Source organism: Panulirus ornatus, chromosome 48 (assembly GCF_036320965.1).
Source record: "Panulirus ornatus isolate Po-2019 chromosome 48, ASM3632096v1, whole genome shotgun sequence".
Classification (NCBI taxonomy): Eukaryota; Metazoa; Arthropoda; class Malacostraca; order Decapoda; family Palinuridae; genus Panulirus; species Panulirus ornatus.
In genome coordinates this window covers 20,513,110-20,526,887 of record NC_092271.1, presented here as the reverse complement: position 1 = coordinate 20,526,887, position 13,778 = coordinate 20,513,110, and the positions used below count along the sequence as shown (strand labels likewise).

The window sequence follows — 13,778 nt, the reverse complement described above, 5'->3', positions numbered from 1 at the left end:
TGGCTAAGGAATGTATTTTGCAAATCGTTGTTCTCATCTACTGCATAGCGGAGGTCCGAAGTGCCTTCAGGAGACCGAAGGTGCTCACGTGGAGCACCAAACAGTGATGTTTTGATGAGGAGGGCCGCTTCGTTCATCATCAAATATTGAGGAGTTTTCTGTAAGATAACCTCACCTTTATTTGGCCAAAAAAAAGGAATAGAAAGATTAAAAAAAAAAAAAAGGGGCAGTCAGCTATCAGAATGGCCATCATTCATGTAAACCAAGTTGTTATCCTCATAAAACACAGCGGTAGAGCAGAGGCACAGTCCCTGCTGGGGGTGTCTCTCTACATCAATGGTTACCGCCGGTCGAATTAAGAGGTTCGTCCTACGTCCGGCAGAGGTGAGGCGCCGCCCCGTGGACAGGACGGTGTCGCCGGCCGAAGAATTATTAGAAGGAGGAAGTGACGAAGTTCACGAACCAGGGGGTGCAGAGGGAAGATGGAAAAGGGGGAGGAGGGAAAGAAGCAGAAAGATTGAAGTGTTACGTATACAACTGCGTCTCTGTGGCCGTATTACCTGCACTCACTCATATACAAGTAGAAACGCATACTTAAATATGTAAGTCCAGATATACTCGCACAGGTATGATCAGTTAAGCGTTCATATATATATATATATATATATATATATATATATATATATATATATATATATATATATATATATATATACATATCTTTCTTTTTTTCATACTATTCGCCATTTCCCGCATTAGCGAGGTAGCGTTAAGAACAGAGGACTGGGCCTTTGAGGGATTATCCTCACTTGGCCCCCTTCTCTATATATTGTATGATTGTGTATGTGTAGTGTTTTAAGAAATGATGGCTCAGAAGAGAGGCGTGTTAGTCAGCGAGAGATGATTTAAAGAGCTGATCAGGATTTGCTGATATGGTTTGGACATATGGAGTGGATGAGCGAAGAGAGACTTACTAAATGGATATATTTCAGAAGAGAAACAAGCAAGCAGGAGGGAGGGATCGAGAAGGACATGGAAGGATGGAGTGAAAGAGGCTTGGAGTTAGTGTGGGGCCTAAACATTCAAGAGGGGTCAGAGGCATGCAAGGGATAGATCGAATTGGAGTTTTGCGGCATGCAGGGGGCGACATGGTATCCGTCAGCTGAATTAGGAGTATGGAACGCTTGGGGGGAACCATGGACTGTTCTGTGGGGGATCTAGATTCGATGTAGCATGCAGAACAGCTAGATAATGGATGTAAGAAAATAAGGCCGTTCTTCGTCTGTTCCTGTTATGGGAAATGACCGAACTTCAGGATACTTCCTCCTCTCGAACAGTCAAGTCTTTCCCGTATAATTTTTTTTTTTTTTTTTTGCCTATTAAAGGTACGTCTACAAACACCTGCGGAGCCCTGATTAATCTAAACTTTTTATATTCATTATTTTTTTTAGTTTTGTAGATGTTTTTTTATTAGGACCTATTTTACCCATATTTTGGCCTATATATATATATATATATATATATATATATATATATATATATATATATATATATAAGTGAATTGTCCTGAAAAACATGCGATGATGAGAATCACGAGAGAGAGTAAGGGCGAGGAACATGTGATGCAGGGAAACAGGAGGAGACAGAGAGGCGACCACGAGAGAGGGGAGGGAGAATCAGGTAATTGGAGAATGGCTAGGGGAACTACATCGAATTAAGAGGCACGGCGAGGAGGATGAGGGGGTGGGGAGAGAGAGAGGAGAGAGAGAGAGAGAGAGAGAGAGAGAGAGAGAGAGAGAGAGAGAGAGAGTCTTAACCCCACAAGGACAGACGTCGGTGATGTGTGGAACGTCAACATGGAATCGCGATGTTTTCTACGCAAAGAACAGGACGATAAGGGACGAGTGGAGGAAGAAGGTGCTATTACAGACGTGGATGAAGAGGAGGAGGGGGGGCGCGACGCCACAGGTGGGGTGGGGGGAGGGAGGGGGGGTGCTTTAAAGCCAGAGTTGCGAACGGAAAGGAAGAAGTTGACCATCGCCGGGAAGAAAACGATGGCTGTAAGGTACCCACGTACTTAATTACATAGTCACTTAAGGTTACTTATGACGTGCCAGAAGGTAGGGGGGAAGTGCGCGCGCGGCGCAGTGCGCAGGGAAGTATAGAATCACGTGTGATCGAGGGAGGGAGGGAGGGGGGGAAAGACGAGAGACAGCGACTTGGGCCTAAGGAGTGACACTTGACAGCCATGCCGAAATGCTAGCTAGCTCACTGCACAGCCGTCCTTCACTGAACCTCCACCTCCTCCCCGATCCCATGGCGGTAGTGGTGTTTGCTGGTCGGTCGCTCGCGGGGGCGCCCTGCCACCTTACCCAGGTAGAGAGAGAGAGAGAGAGAGAGAGAGAGAGAGAGAGAGAGAGAGAGTGAATATGGGATGAATCAGTGTTTGATAACTTGCAATCATCATTTCCAGGATTCACTCAACACACACACACACACACACACACACACACACAGAGTGAACAATGATCAAATTCGAAATTCAAGCCTCGGTCTCCGTCCGTCAAAAAGTCCCGGGCTCGAGTGTCACTTTGGCTCTCTCATAAATTCTGCTCTGAACACCCACCGCTTTATTCCATCACGTCTGATTTGAACGATGCTATATTGCACCTCTCTCTCTCTCTCTCTCTCTCTCTCTCTCTCTCTCTCTCTCTCTCTCTCTCTCTCTCTCTCTCTCTCTCAGTATACAGATAATGGGTCATTCTCACAGGGACCGGAGAGAACTAGATTCACATATTAGCTAGTCATGTGGTAATTACGAGGTCTTTTATCCGTAAGTCATGTGGTAATTACGAGATCATTTATCCGTAAGTCCAAATATTTGAGACGACCTGAACCTTCTCCTGATCCCGTGGCATCATGAGGGCCCAAATATTGCCTGACACGAGTCACTCTGTCACATTAGAGCGACGCTTACCTGACGTATCTATCCTTGAGAGTTGACGTTCGGCCTCACTGGCGTCTGGCACGGGGTTCGTAACGCAGGGAGGTGCCATCTGGCGACACTGGGAGGTGGTATGGAGGTGCCATGTTACGACACTATGAGGTGGTGTGGAGGTCGTAGGCCTGGGAGATGCCATGTCACGACACTGGCAGGTGGTGTGGAGGTGGCAGGCCTGGGAGGTGCCATGTTACGACACTGGGAGGTGGTGTGGAGGTGGCAGGCCTGGGAGATGCCATGTTACGACACTGGGAGGTGGTGTGGAGGTGGCAGGCCTGGGATGTGCCATGTTACGACACTGGGAGGTGGTGTGGAGGTGGCAGGCCTGGGATGTGCCATGTTGCGACATTAGGTGTTACTTCGGTGACAGCCCAGCCAGCTGACCTTGCCAAAGGACATAAAAGGAAGGGACTCCAAGTGTGTAGGAGGAAGAAGAGAACCTCGGATATGAGCGAATAGCAAGATGGGGGACTTCCTGTGTGGAGAAGGACCAAGATGGGGACTCCCTGTGTGGAGGAGGAGCACGATGGGGGACTCCTTGTATGGAGGGGGAGCAAAATGAGGACTCCTTGTATGGAGGAGCAAGATGGGGACTCCCTGTGTGGGAAGAGCAGCAAGATGGGAGCTCTTTGTGTGGAAGAGGAGCACGATGGGGGACTCCTTGTATGGAAGGGGAGCAAAATGAGGACTCCTTGTATGGAGGAGCAAGATGGGGACTCCCTGTGTGGGAAGAGCAGCAAGATGGGAGCTCTTTGTGTGGAAGAGGAGCAAGATGGGGACTCCCACTGTGAAGGAAGAGAAAGAACCGAGCAACACTCTTCCAGATGCAGATGGGAAACGCAAGTGTTCTTAAAAGGAGTTCGTTAGTAACACAAAGGACTCGGTGAGTAGCCAAGGCTCAAGGTGAATTTCCAGAGGCTGATTAATGAGAAAAGCAACGTGAATGTAGGTGTACTTTGGCCGTGCTCAACACAAAATGCCTCATAGATAGATAGATATATGCGTTGGTCGTGCGCAACACAAAAGCATCGTAGATAGATACATATATGCGTTGCCCGTGCGCAACACAAAAGCATCATAGATAGATATATGCGCTGGTCGTGCGCAACACAAAAGCATCGTAGATAGATACATATATGCGTTGCCCGTGCGCAACACAAAAGCATCATAGATAGATATATGCGTTGGTCGTGCGCAACACAAGGTGCCCTAAAGTGTGTTGGTCGTGCAAGAGAAGATCCCCAAGCGATGTTGCTGCATCACAAAGTTGTGACTTTTTAGAAAATCACGAAAATCTGCGAATTACTTCTTCAGGAGGCGATCCCCTTCCTTTTGGCACCACGACCCATGGGGGCCACGACATGACGACCCTTCAGTACTACCCCCGAGGGCATCACGATACGACCCTCTCAGCAACGACGGAACGTCGACCCTTTTTTGGGGCATGACGACGATGCCGCAGCACGACCGTGACGGTACGACCGAAGGTGCATCGATACGACTCGGGCGCGACTGTACGACCCAGCAACACTACCGTACGACCCCTGGGTACAATGACGGAGAAGCTCGTTAGCGAAGAAATTAATTATGTTTCGAGGGAAGAAAAAAAAATGATTAAATTTTGCCTCAGACAAAGAACTGTGGAGTGTTGAAAGTTGTGAAGAAAACATCATTAAGAGCTTGTGGTCCACTGGATCGGGAGAGGGAGGTGCCCTGCCAGTCAGGAGACTGGTGCCCCTGGGTGATGGGAGATGCCCCTCGGTGATGGGAGATGCCCCTCGGTGACGGGAGATGCCCCTGGGTGATGGGAGGTGCCCTGGTTGACGGGAGAAGCCCCTGGGTGACGGGAGAAGCCCCTGGGTGACGGGAGGTGCCCTGGTTGACGGGAGATGCCCCTCGGTGACGGGAGATGCCCCTCGGTGACGGGAGATTCCCCTGGGTGACGGGAGATGCCCCTAGGTGACGGGAGATGCCCCCTGGTTGACGGGAGATGCCCCTCGGTGACGGGAGAAGCCCCTGGGTGACGGGAGAAGCCCCTGGGTGACGGGAGATGCCCCTGGGTGACGGGAGATGCCCCTGGGTGACGGGAGATGCCCCTGGTTGATGGGAGATGCCCCTGGGTGACGGGAGATGACCCTCGGTGGCGGGAGATGCCCCTGGTTGATGGGAGATGCCCCTGGGTGACGGGAGATGCCCCCTAGGTGACGGGAGATGCCCCCTGGGTGACGGGACGTGCCCTGGTTCTGGCTGTTGGTGTCCTGGTTGACCTGGTGATGTGTAATCACTGTTGATTGAGGTTCTGGGGTAAGGTTATCATACGCTATGCGCATGATACATATGTATACACACACACACACACACACACACACACACACACACACACACACACACGTGTGTCTCATTTGCATATTTCTGAAGGAGGGTGAACATGATAATCACTGTAAAGAAACATTTCCATTTTTTTTTTTTTTCATGTCCTCACAAGTCCTCGCGGCGCATCTGCGCGCGAGGACCCCCCCCCGGCAGTAAATCGTGAGCGGTTCCCCAACTTTAAGGCTGCTCTGGGAGCGTCCAAAGTAATTTAACTTTGAGTGTTGGAACAGCTTGTAAGGAGGCGGGGGCTGGCCTACTACAGGATAGAGAGATATGTACCGTACTGAACAGATCTGCCCTTTTTTTTTAAAAAAGCTTTAGCTTACCTCCCGTAGAAGCTCAGGGTTTGCCCCTCACGCCAGCTTAGCTTACCTCCCGTAGAAGCTCAGGGTTTTGCCCCTCACGCCAGCTTAGCTTACCTCCCGCAGAAGCTCAGGGTTTGCCCCTCACGCCAGCTTAGCTTACCTCCCGCAGAAGCTCAGGGTTTGCCTCACGCCAGCTTAGCTTACCTCCCGCAGAAACACAGGGTTTGCCCCTCACGCCAGCTTAGCTTACCTCCCGCAGAAACTCAGGGTTTGCCTCACGCCAGCTTAGCTTACCTCCCGCAGAAGCTCTGGGTTTGCCCCTCACGCCAGCTTAGCTTACCTCCCGCAGAAGCTCAGGGTTTTGCCCCTCACGCCAGCTTAGCTTACCTCCCGCAGAAGCTCAGGGTTTGCCCCTCACGCCAGCTTAGCTTACCTCCTGCAGAAGCTCAGGGTTTTGCCTCACGCCAGCTTAGCTTACCTCCCGCAGAAGCTCAGGGTTTTGCCTCACGCCAGCTTAGCTTACCTCCCGTAGAAGCTCTGGGTTTGCCCCTCACGCCAGCTTAGCTTACCTCCTGCAGAAGCTCAGGGTTTTGCCTCACGCCAGCTTAGCTTACCTCCCGCAGAAGCTCAGGGTTTTGCCTCACGCCAGCTTAGCTTACCTCCCGTAGAAGCTCTGGGTTTGCCCCTCACGCCAGCTTAGCTTACCTCCTGCAGAAGCTCAGGGTTTGCCCCTCACGCCAGCTTAGCTTACCTCCCGCAGAAGTTCAGGGTTTGCCCCTCACGCCAGCTTAGCTTACCTCCTGCAGAAGCTCTGGGTTTGCCTCTCACGCCACCACAGTCCCTATAGCCGAGCGTTCGATGATGATGACCGTGATCATCATTAACTCAGAGAAGAGAGAAGAGCAACTTCAAAAAAATAATGTCGGGGGAAAAAAAAAGGTATATCGAAAAAATCCCGAAGGACTTATCAGAAGTCATTATGATGGTGGACGTGGTAGTGTAGATAAGCCTTCTGCTTTCTAGATAAAGAGTCGAGTATGAGTATCTATTTTCGCAGTCGAGTAGTTACGAATTGTTCTGAACGATTATCTATGCCGCAGTCGAGTAGTTATCAGTTGTTCTGAACGATTATCTACGTCGCGATTATCTGCTGGAGGACAGAGCTGTCACTCTGAGGACCTGGTCTGTGTCTAGATGGAGACGAAATACTGAGGGAAGGGGATGTGTCTCCATCTCTACCCACCATACTGAGGGAGGGGATGTTTCTCCATCTCTACCCACCATACTGAGGGGAGGGGATGTTTCCCCATCTCTACCCACCATACTGAGGGAAGGGGATGTTTCTCCATCTCTACCCACCATACTGAGGGAAGGGGATGTTTCTCCATCTCTACCCACCATACTGAGGGAAGGGGGGTTTCTCCATCTCTACCCACCATACTGAGGGAAGGGGATGTTTCTCCATCTCTACCCGCCATACTGAGGGAGGGGATGTTTCCCCATCTCTACCCACCATACTGAGGGAGGGGATGTTTCTCCATCTCTACCCACCATACTGAGGGAAGGGGATGTTTCTCCATCTCTACCCACCATACTGAGGGAAGGGGATGTTTCCCCATCTCTACCCACCATACTGAGGGAAGGGGATGTTTCCCCATCTCTACCCACCATACTGAGGGAGGGGATGTTTCCCCATCTCTACCCACCATACTGAAGGAAGGGGATGTTTCTCCATCTCTACCCACCATACTGAGGGAAGGGGATGTTTCCCCATCTCTACCCACCATACTGAGGGAAGGGGATGTTTCTCCATCTCTACCCACCATACTGAGGGAAGGGGATGTTTCTCCATCTCTACCCACCATACTGAGGGAAGGGGATGTTTCCCCATCTCTACCCACCATACTGAGGGAGGGGATGTTTCTCCATCTCTACCCACCATACTGAGGGAAGGGGGGTTTCTCCATCTCTACCCACCATACTGAGGGAAGGGGATGTTTCCCCATCTCTACCCACCATACTGAGGGAAGGGGATGTTTCCCCATCTCTACCCACCATACCCTCGTGATCATCAGCCGAGAGGAAATAGCTAGCAAGGCACAAGAGCACGCAGTTTGCAGAGGTCATATTAACGTGGGAATCGTGTTTTGTTATCATTAGAATCTTGCCAGGAGACACAGTGAGGGTGAGTGAGGGTGGAATATCTCTCCTCCATCATGATCACTCTGACACTCCAAACGGCACTCACCATCGGTCACCAGCCAGTCACTTCTAACACCAGCACGAACACCAGTCGCCATCCCCCAACACCCAGCTTCCCCTCCACCAGCACACTGCCATCTCCAACACCACCACCACCACCACCATCACTCGAGTACAGTGAAAGGTCATCTGGTTGGAGAAGGATGAACACGAGTCGGCACCATCACAGTTCATTGGTTAGGCTGGGTATTGTGAGAGGCACAGACAAGACCCGAGAGAGAGAGAGAGAGAGGAGAGAGAGAGAGAGAGAGAGAGAGAGAGAGAGAGAGAGAGGGTGGGTGGGTGGGGGCGGAGGGGGATGGTGCACAGACACGTACAAAAATTGCGTGTGTGGGAGATAAGGGAGTCGGGTTTAAGAAAGCGCAGGAAACAGGGTTGGAGGTGGTGGTGGAGAGAGAGAGAGAGAGAGACAGATGGCGAAGGACGTGGGAGGAGGGCGGGTCGAGCAGAAAGCCAGGGAAAGGCACCAGACGAGAAAGAGCAGGAAGGTGTGGGATGAAGGGGACACTGGTGCTCACATTACGAGAGCCCTCTGCAGACAAGGTATATAAAGAGGCATAAAGAAAACGGCAGACAGACGATACTTATGTTTTTACCTTTCCAAAATATCGTAGTGTGACCTCTGACCTCGGTGCACTGGTCCCGTAAAAGGTCTTGATGTCACATCATTTGCTGAACCTAAGACTTCCGTTGGGCTCGGAACCTCTACTTGGGTTCCGATAAGGCTTATGATTCCACTGGGGAGGAGGTTTCGACCCTCATATCTCGGGGTCGCCCTAGAAAGAAAAAAAGTCTGGACACATACAAGCTACCGTTGTGACAGTGTTGGGTCTGGTCCTGCGCCACCGCTCATAGCTTATGGTTGGCTGGGTCTTCCTCCTTTCCTTCCCATGGTTGAGTAGTGTACGTAGTGGGAAAGCAGGAAGATCACCTATCATATATATATATATATATATATATATATATATATATATATATATATATATATATATATATATATATTACTTTAATTGGTAGCCTTATCACCGAGCCTGGGCGGAAAGTCCTCTGCTTTGCGCTGCCTTGAACACTGATGGAGAATGGATCCTAATTAATTACCTCTCTCTCTCTCTCTCTCTCTCTCTCTCTCTCTCTCTCTCTCTCTCTCTCTCTGTATATATATATATATATATATATATATATATATATATATATATATATATATATATATATATATATATATAAAAGTCTTGAGGTCATTGTGAAATGAACACAAGGCCTCTGTGCATAACAATAGGGTGGAGCGCGGGTGTTAAAGTTACGTTTTCATTAGGCGAAAGGGTAGAGGGACAAAGGGAAGACTCCGATCGGGAGCGCCCAAGATATCTGTGGGGGGGAATGCAAGCCTGAGACACGCGCTCCCGAAAAAAAAGGTGTATACAAGGAGGACTTAGATAAGCGAAAGGGGGGGAAGGTTTAGCGAACTGCTGGAAGATAAGGCCTCCTCTCTCTCTCTCTCTCTCTCTCTCTCTCTCTCTCTCTCTCTCTCTCTCTCTCTCTCTCTCTCTCTCTCTCTCTCTATCTGTGTATCTGTCTATCTATCTATCTATCTATATCTCTATCTATCTATCTATCAGTCTGTCTGTCTATCCTGCTACCATACCATTTCCAGCTTCCTCTCCACTGAACTCCATAAATGAACATACGAGAGCCGGGGTGGTGGGTGGGGTGAGCAGACTTAAATCTGAGTGCATCGTACTGAGTGGAAACGCTCGAAAAGGGGGGCGGACGAGAGGCCAAGTGTTTACACACCAGACAGATGAATGCCACCCACACTTGTGTCCACATCTGTACACAAAACTTCGCCCCTGACACACTTGTCCCTCCAAAACCAAGCCAGGTAGTTTCAGACCCTGCATACACTACCTCTTCCCCTACACTCTCCTTGAAGTAACTGTACGTTAGCGGCTCATTAGTAGATATCTATCCAACTCCATCGTTTCCGGAAGATGGTTGTTTGGAATACATGATGCGTTGATCGAGTAGCAGGTGATTACTGTCTGTATTAATAGTGTCATGAGTTCGTCTCTATGAGACAGTGGGGAGTAATGGGTCATTATCACAACCAGGATTGCGGGAAGTCCTCCCCTTTGTTAAAGGTGCCTCGTGTGTGTGTATATGTGTGTGTGTGTGTGTGTGTGTGATTTGAGCCAAGGGTCTTCTAGTGAGGTTCCAGACGCCGTCCTGTCGTCTGGCAGAACTGGTGTGCGATGGAAATCCACCCGCGACTCCCGAGACTCCAGTTTGTACGCTGCATACATTATCACTCCTCCTCCTGCTCCTGCTCCTCCTCCTCCTCCTCCTCCTCCTCCTCCTCCTCCTCCTCCTCACAGCTTTGGAGTGAACGTGACTTCACTAACTGTCAGTCGATCGACAGTTTGTACAGCTCTTAGGAAGAATCTCTTTTTGGGGGGTTCCCCTTGTCATCCACTGGGCCGGAAACTCCCTTTGGCTTTGATAGGGAAAAGGCTGATCGTTGTTCACTCGTTTGTTTCGGTAAAGGACGTACTGAAGGAAACTTGTAGGGAGCTCAGACTCCTTGCTGTACCCACAATTTCACCTGGAAAGGATGAAGGTCACGGGGACGCGGCAGTCGAGACATTAAGCACCTGGAATGCTAAACAGCCAATTATTGACGTGAATTTCGACGCATACGCCGATTGCACAGGGAGGCGCAATGTGGCATGGGCATGAACGGAAAGGATTTTGGAAGAGGAGCTTTTTTGTATTTGGCTTCCAGCCACCTTGTTCTCACGAAGTTGTAAGAAGAGGTGCCTTCAAGAGGTGATTTTGTTTTACTAGTCTGTCCTAAGATGGTGCTTTTTAAGCAACTCCATAAGGTTCATAAGGCAAGATCCCTCTCGAGGAAGGTAGATCTGACTCGATTGTAACAAGTATTGGAATAGAATCCAGATATGGCTGCTTCAAGTGCTCAAGATCCAACAGCCGCAGGACGATCACCGTGACCAGCTGCGGAGCTGATTGTAATCATCCTTGGTAGCGCCCCTGAAGTCGCTGTCTCGGTCCTCGCTCCTCAGGTGTCCATGCAACAGCATGCACGGTGGATGGCAAAGTCGTTTATGCCTTGAAGGTTTGGATTCTCCTGTTCTTGATTCCGTCAGACAGCCGTTGAGGAAAGAGACTTTCGATTCGTCTGCAAGTCTTGTCTACGTAAAGAGATGGATCCAGCCTTCTGGATGTTGCTAAAGCTTCTGACGTTGACCTATTCCGCTACAATCAGCCCATATCATCAATATGGTAATTCAGAGATACCGAAGAGTGTAAGAAGCACGGGCTGTCCAGCGACACCTCAGGTGCCACGGTGAGGAGTTAGCTGCGTTGGCTTTCTTCATTCCAGACGTTCCAGCGGACATGAAGAGACGGACGATGGCGGTGATGGAGAGAATTGTAGTGCCAGAAGACACTTCTCAGCGAGTCTCTCTCGATATGGATGAACGAACGCTCAGACTTGAACTTTGGAGACACATGTCTCCCGGGGATAATGTCGTTTTCATTTTCTTATGTTTCCGAGTTCGTGGACTCCCTTCAAGTTTCTTCAGTAGAGAAGAATGTATGGGGATAACCGGAAACAGAGAAGAATGTATGGGGATAACTGGAAACAGAGAAGAATGTATGGGGATAACTGGAAACAGAGAAGAATGTATGGGGATAACTGGAAACAGAAAAGAATGTATGGGGATAACTGGAAACAGAGAAGAGACTTTACTTATCCAGAAATACCCGCATTCGGGGCTGGTAATGACGTTTTAGACGGCACTGTAAAGGTCGTACATGATTTCAACAGGTCTAATGCAACGCAGGGTTGGAGTTGAGGGTTGACTTAAAGAAAAAAAAACCAGTTCCTCACGCCTGGTGTGTCTGAACACATGTGGCGAGTCGACAAACCCTTCCCTACCCCATGTCAGCGTGGGGGAACACCCACCTAATCGCCGTGTGGTGTCATCGTTCCTTTAGCATATTTTTCGAGCTGCGCTGCGATGGGGTTGGCGTCAGGTGGAGAACCCAAAGAGGGTTATATCGCGTGCGCCAGCGGGGAGACTCGCATGTTAGTTCTCCTTCACACCACCGTGGGTCGGATTTGATTCTGTGTACGTGAAGAAGAAAAAAAAGTAACAGCAAGTGTTCGTTTGTCACATGCTAGTGTGATGTCTTAGTGATGAGATTATTGAGTTTTTTTTGTTTGTTTTTTTTGGTTGTTTGGTTACATTTGGGAACTGAGAATACCTCGCGTATCACTGTTGAATGTGTACTCTCAACCTGTTCTTTTTTTTTACTTTTTTTCCCCCTCTTTTTTTGTGTCAGTGACGTGAATTTTTGACAAGGGCGTGAATCACATGAAAGCTTGTTGTGAATCATACCTTATGAAAGGTTAGGTCGTAATCTGTTTTGATAGTACGTTATCCTATCATGATATCCTCCCATGAGCTAGGGACTTGTACTATGTTGATATCTTGCCTTTGCCACGGACGTAATCTTACGTCAGCCACGGACGTATCATGAGTAGACGATTTATGGATGTGTGTGTGTGTGTGTGTGTGTGTCACATGGTGTTGCTGTAGGTTGTAGCTTCCACCCCTGTTGGCTGCCAACATCTCCTCCCTTGGACTCAGTGCTGCACGCCTGGGGTAAGGGGATGTGGGGGTACAACCCCCACAGAGCGGCAGACAGATGTGCATCAGCTGGCCCGTGTTTACGTTAGGCAAGAGAGTGTTTTACCACTGGCCCGCACGCTGGGGTTGTAGGGGGTTTGGCACCCCCACAACCCCCTTGGCCGGTTGTGGGAGAGGGATTAGTTGGGGTGGGAAGGAGGTTGTGTGTGTGGAAGGGGGGGTTGGAATAGTAGGTGGTCAGGAGACCCGATAGTGGGAGAATGGGAAGAGAGGAATAGGGAGTGTAAGAGAGGACCAATAAAAGTCTTGCACAAACGCAATATTACGTCCATAATTCACTCAAGCCAGTGATCCAGAGACCGAGGCGAAGACCCATACAGACCCTCACCCACCCCCCTCGCATTTCTCGGCACTGTAGGACTGTCCACGTCTGTCAGGCGTAACTAAGGTTTAAGAGGTATCGAGGCTTGTTTCCGAGCTAGCAGTCGCCAGGCGACGTAGAGCACTTTGCTTGTGTGCGTGTATGATCCCTCTATTTACAACCTACGCGTACTGAATGGGAAGGGAGAGGTTATATTACTCGTGAGGCTCCGTGAGGCTCCATCTCTTAAGGTGTTTATGCCATCGTAAGACATTTTCGAACCTCTCTATGCTCCTTCTCATTCATATAACCTCATCCTTCATTTTGCCCCATTCCTCCATCAGTTACGTGCTAGGGAAGGGGAGTTCTTCACGTCCTTTTTCTGTCAACTCGGCATCGTGTCAAGGCCAGGTCAGTGGCTGGTCCCACCTCGCTACTCTTTCGGTGAGCTGTGAGCTGTTGACTCCATTAAAGCCGTGTAAGGAGTTAAATTCTGTGGTCGGGTCATTCTTCCCTGCTCTCTCTCTCTCTCTCTCTCTCTCTCTCTCTCTCTCTCTCTCTCTCTCTCTCTCTCTCTCTCTCTCTCTCTCTCTCTCTCTCTTCTTCTTCCGTGGTTGACAGTTTTTAAGTCCTGGGAACAGACTGTACCTACACGCAAGATGCATCGCTCGCACACCGACACAGGAGGCGGTGTCTTAATCCACGTAGGAAAACATCTTTTTAGGTATAGTTAGAGTAAGCGAATCAGAAGCCAGTATTTGCGGTTCCCCGTAACCTGTGCTGCATAGCCGAAATAAACAGAAAAA

The 13,778-nt window shown here is 49.5% G+C and overlaps 1 long non-coding RNA gene across 2 annotated transcripts in view; it reads left to right on the top strand.

Moving 5' to 3' along the window:
- Window positions 1-13,778, top strand: part of LOC139763813 (uncharacterized) — a 196,176-nt gene that overhangs the window by 117,997 nt on the left and 64,401 nt on the right. The gene's annotated exons all lie outside the window — the stretch shown is intronic.